The sequence below is a fragment of the Triticum aestivum genome, chromosome 4B, assembly GCF_018294505.1.
Source record: "Triticum aestivum cultivar Chinese Spring chromosome 4B, IWGSC CS RefSeq v2.1, whole genome shotgun sequence".
Taxonomy (NCBI): Eukaryota; Viridiplantae; Streptophyta; class Magnoliopsida; order Poales; family Poaceae; genus Triticum; species Triticum aestivum.
In genome coordinates, this window is record NC_057804.1 from 370721462 (window position 1) to 370727461 (window position 6000).

Here is a 6000-nt window from a genome sequence, read left to right on the forward strand (position 1 = left end):
CGATGCCATCACTGTCAAGCATGACGCAGCCTCGGGAGGAGCTCCCCCAGCCACCTGCCTCGGGAGCACCGGTCTGCGGCCCGACCTCAGGAGCGCGCCTGCTCCTGGCGCTGGAGCCTCAGGAAGGGTGCTGGATCACAGAGCTCATGAGCTACCTGACACGAGGCACCTTGCCGGAAAAGGAGGAGGAAGCGGAGCGTGTGGCACGTCAGGCCACGACATACTGCCTCAAGGATGGAGAGATCTACCGGAGATGACCGAATGATGTGTCCTTACGTTGCATTTCCAGGGAGCAAGGGAAGGAGCTACTGGCAGACATACATGGTGGAGACTGTGGGCATCACTCGTCATCACGGACTCTCGTTGGCAAGATGTTCCGCAGCAGGTTCTATTGTCCCACGGCACTCAATGATGCTGTGGAACTGGTGAAAGCTTGCTAGGCCTGTTAGTTCCATGCCAAGCAGATCCACCAGCCAGTAAGAGGTCTGCAGACTATACCCCTCTCATGGCCATTCGCAGTCTGGGGATTGGATATCCTGGGTCCGTTCCCTCGGGCGCCATGAGGCTACCTCTACTTCTACGTCACCATGGAGAAGTTCACCAACTGGGCTGAGGTGGAATCTGTCCGCACCATCCCCGCAGGCTCCGCGGTCAAGTTCATCAAGGGCCTCGTGAGCCGATTCGGGGTGCCGAACCGCATCATCACCGACAACGGTTCGCAATTCACCAGTAACCTCTTCAAAACATACTGTGCTAACCTTGGAATGCAGATATGCTATGCTTCGGTGGCGCACCTGCGGAGCAACGGTCAGGCCGAGCGAGCCAACTCAGAGGTCCTGAGGGGCCTCAAAACTAGGACCTTCAAGAAGAAGCTGGAGGCATGTGGCAGGGGCTGGTACGACGAGCTCCAGTCTGTGCTGTCGTCTATCCGCACGACCGCAACCAAGCCGACTGGCGAGACCCCGTTCTTTTTGGTTTATGGAGCTGAAGCCGTTCCCCCTCACGAGGTCAGACGTTGTTCCGCATGGGTCCTCGCGTTCAACGAAGCGCAGCAGGATGCCATGTGGGGGACGGATCTCATGCTGGGGGAGGAGCATCGCCGAGAAGCCGCACTGCGAGCAGCAATGTACCAACAAGCACTGCGGCGATACCACTGCCGCAACATCCGCCCCATGACTCTTGAGGTAGGGGATCTCGTGCTCAGGCGGGTTCTCTCCAGGGAGGGACTGCACAAGCTCTCTCCCATGTGGGAGGGCCCGTTTAAGGTTGTTCATGTTTCCAGGCCCGGCTCCGCACGCTTGGAGACCCAGGAGGGGGTGCCCATCCAGAACGCGTGGAACATCCAACATCTCTGAAGATTTTACCCCTGAAAAAGGCCCGGTGCCTGTGAAGAAGGCGAATGCCTGTGAAGTAGCCGCGTTTGGGAAAAGGCCCGGTGCCTGTGAAGAAGGCGAATGCCTGTGAAGTAGCCGCGTTTGGGAAAAGGCCCGGTGCCTGTGAAGAAGGCGAATGCTTGTGAAGTAGCCGCGTTTGGGAAAAGGCCCGGTGCCTATGAAGAAGGCAAACGCCTGTGAAGCTCGCCGCCCGTGACACTCTCACGTAATAATGAGTGGGGCTGTACACGCCTCGGAGTCTCTAGAGAGCCGCCCAGGGGCCTCGGGGGCTCCCGCCCACGCCCGGTGGCAGCACTTAGCTCCGAGCTGGTGAGAAGACGTCGAAGACTAGACTAGGTGCCGGACGCGGCTTCTTTCATTTGCTTTCCGCAGTTGGCTTGTTTGTTTCTATTTGAAGTTTTTCTGAGGCTGTTATCGTTTCGAGCTCGCGACCCTTCGTCCATTTCACTTGTTTGTTTCGTTTTCTCTCGCACGAAGTCTCACAAGGGAAGAACATGGGCACCCTCGCGCGTGTTTTCTGCCCGGTGGTTTGGAACTTCCCTATCCGAGTCCGCTGTGAGAGCACCCCTCCCATTCCGTGCCCCACGGGCATCGCGACACGATCACGGGGCTTGGGTTGGTTGTCCTCGCTACCAAGGCTGGAGACTACCCCTAATGACTAAACCCTGCAGGACACAAGGCGTGCGACGAGGCCCTAGCCTCGGGAGGCGAGGACCGCAACGAGCTTCCCCCCCCCAAGATAAGTGATTTCCACGCATAAACATGCAGAACGAAAACATAGCGCAGAAACAGTAGAAACAATGCACCAATTAAGCAGCGACAGTTCAACACGCCCCGTGGGGCGCCAGATTACATTCTGTTTGCGCAGGAGAGAAAGGAAAGCAAAAGGGGGCATGACTTGCCCGGCGCCAACTCTCGGCAAAGGCTCATACTGCCTCCGGAGCTCAGCTGGATTCTGCCTCCCGCTTCACCGAAGCATGGTGTCGGGCCGACCCGCTGCCCTCTCCTAGGCGAGCACGACAATGAGGGGGCTGGTCGCGACCGCCACTGGAGGAGCTGCCATCCGAGGGGGAGTCACCAGAGCTTGGCGGGCCTCGGGCACCGCTGCCCGCGCGCCTCCCGCCACCTTCATCCCTATCAACGCCGGGGCTGGGCGCGCGGCCGTGGTCATCATCTTCGGGGCAGCATCCGGTGCGGCGGCCGTCTTCCCCGAACACCCTCACGTAGAGGGTGGCATCGCCGTCAAACTTAAAGTGTAGAGTGCATCATCGGCTCAGGCCGCGCGCACGGGCAAACATTTGCTAGCCGTGGGTCAGGGCCGCCTCCCCGGCGGTGGAGACCTCCAGAGTAGCCCAGGAGGCCCTGCTGCAGCAACCATCTGCCTGAAGCCAAAGGCCGCCCGGGGCACCAGCCGGAAGTTCACCTATAAAGAAGCGGGGGAGCTGGAGCCAGGTGTCGGTCGGGTCCACCGACCACATGACGAACTCCGGCAGCACCTCCGCCGAGCGAAAGCGCGGCCTTGGGGGTCGTGCAACCCGAGCGTACCTCTCGTTGGCAGTCGAACGCCCACCGCCGCGCAGAGGGATATTTTCGCGGCCACGGGAGGCCGCAGCGGGGGCCGTAGGGTGCTTGCGAGGGCGGCCCTGGCCACGCTTGGCCGGAGGAGAGCTGGGGCCTTCCTGGCGAGCCTTTCCTTTCTCCGCGACCGAGAACCTCTTCGGCGGGGCCATGGGGATGGCGAGCGACAAAGAAGAAGACGGAGAGTAGCAGGAAGAGATGGACTGGAAAGGCCCACGCCGTTCCGTACATATAGCCGGGGGAGGCCAACCGCCGGCCTCCATGATCGCAGGTAATCATGACCCGTTTTGCATGCAGGGACTTGTCAATTTGTGCAGTTGCCGAGGCGTCGTGGGGAATCAGGGACGTCCACGTCCAATCAACCACCACGCGGCGTCCGAGGCCGCAGGCTGATGGGGCTCGCGGCGCTTCGCACTTGCCCCTTCGCTTCTCTGCTAAGCCAAGTCCGGGCGTGCCTTGGGCCCGGGGGCTACTGTCGGTGTTCTGGGAACAGGGGTACCCAGACTTGCCTGCCTGCGGCCTGCGGCGTGGCTCAGGGAGTGGCGCAGTACGGCCCATCTTCGTCAACACGTACTCAAGACCCTCGCGAGGGGCCAAGCCTCGTGGGGCGGACGACAAGAGGCTTCCTCGGGCACAGCCTCGTTAGGCTGGCTCGCGAGGAGGCGGAGAGATCAAGGCGGAGTACCTCACGAGGTGCCCATGATGCAAGCCATGACGACCGAGGCCAGGCGGGCGCCGGCCTGCGCAAAGTCCTTGTTTCCTCTTTGGTGCAAAGGGGGCAAGCGCAGGCAAGAGTATCAAGCAAAGGCAACCATTTCAGTGCAACAAGACCAAGACCAGTAGGGCAGCAGGATGGAGGTCATCGTGAAGCCCAAGCCGGCGTCATCGTCAGGGTCTTTGGCAGGCGAGGACCGACTTTAGTCGGGATAAGTGTACTAGATGTTCCCCTTCAAAATGGCCAATTGTTGGCGCCCTTCCCGCTCTATATTTGGGAAGAGGCCTAGGGCCTCCCTCTATAAATAGAGCTAGCCACTGCAGAGTAGAGGGAGGAGAGATTTTGGGTAGACTAGTGAGAGAGAGAGGCGACTAAACTCACCCAAGCAGTTCATCGCACCAGCCAAGAACAGCCCCTCGCGAGGCTATTCTTCCTTGTACTATTCATCATCAGCCCCTGAGGCAATCCACCACACCACAAACTGGAGTAGGGTATTACACCACAATGGTGGCCTGAACCAGTATAAATCTCATGTCCCTTGTGTTGTTCTTCGTGTAGTTTAGATCCTTGCGAGGCGATGAGACGTGGGTAGGCAGGAGGTGTGATCTCCGCGTGCACCCCAGAGTTCGAACCTTGAGGGTCTGCCGGAACCCAAAATTCGACACATGCTGCTTACTGAAGGCGATCAATCAATGTGTTGCATCGAGCCCCCATGTGAGACGTAGCCGGTAGGGTTGCCTCTCGATGAACAATGCATGTTGGTGCCGCGTGCGTGATACATAGAACGACTCGAGACTTGCATCGATCGAGCCCCTTGTGCAAGACGTGGTGGGTTGACCTAACTAGTTGGTTGGCTGGGGATGAACAGTTCCCGTTGTTGCTGCTCGCTCGTACTCCCCATCCCAGCCGGTGGGGGCTAGATGAAGAAGACCTCGTGGTAGTAGACAGTTGCCGTTGGATGAAGAAGACCCCGAGAGGCCGCCACACCCCAGCCAGTTGGGGTGGATGAACAGGACCCCGTGGAGGCTGGATGAACAGTAGCCGGTGGAGGTTGGAGGAAGTCGACGGTGGATGAACAGTAGCTAGTAGAGGATGAAGGAAGTCGACGGTGGATGAACAATAGCATGTGGAGTCCCGTTTTGTGGTACGCCATACCTCCCACGATGAACAAGACCCCATTTAGACCGTAGGCGGTTGGCGAGAAGTCAGTTTCCTCCGTTTTGCGGTACGCCAGACTCCTTTTGATCAACATGACACTGTTTCGACCATAGGCAGTTGAACAAAAGTTTGTTTCCTCTATTTTGCGGTATGCCATGATACGTCTCCAACATATCTATAGATTTTTATTGTTCCATGCTATTATAGTATCAATCTTGGATGTTTTATACAAGTTTTGTGGTATTTTATATCATTTTTGGACTAACCTATTAACCCAGTGCCAAGTGCTTGTTTTCTGCTTGTTTTTGGTTTTCCAAGAAATTAGTATCAAACGGAGTCCAGACGCTATGAAACTTTTTTGATGATTTTCTATGGACAAAAGAGACACTAGAAGCATCAGGAGGAGACCAGATGAGAAGCGAGGAGACGACAAGGTAACAAGGCGCGCCCAGGGGGTAGGCGCGCCCTGATGCCTTATGGGCCCCTTGTGGCTCCGTCTGACCTAATTCTACCTCTATAAATTCTCCAAAATCAGGAAACCAATAGAGAGCCACTCCAAACACTTTTTCCCCGCCGCAAATTTCTGTTCTTCCGTGATCCCACCTGGAGGCCTTTCCTAGCACTCTGCCGGAGGGTTAAACGATCACAGAGGGCTTATACATCATCCTTGCTGCCCTATGATGATGCGTGAGTAGTTCATCACAGACCTATGGGTCCATAGCTAGTAGATAGATGGCTTCTTCTCTCTCTTTGATCTTTAATACAATGTTCTCCTCAATGTTCTTGGAGTTCTATCTGATGTAATCTTCTTTTGTGGTGTGTTTGTTGGGATCCAATGAATTGTGGGTTTATGATCTGGATATTTATGAATATTAATTGAGTCTTCTCTGAACTCTTTTATGCATGATTGTTATACCTTTGTATTTCTCTTCGATCTATCTGTTTAGTTTGTTCAACTAGATTGATTTATCTTGCAATGAGAGAGGTGCTTTGTAATGGGTTCAATCTTGCGGTGCTCTATATCCCAGTGAAAAAGTAGGGGACAAGATACGTATTTGTACTGTTGCCATTAAGGGGAAACGATAGGGTTTATTCATATTGCTTGGGTTTACTTTGTCTACATCATGTCATCTTGCCTAAGGCGTTACTCTATTT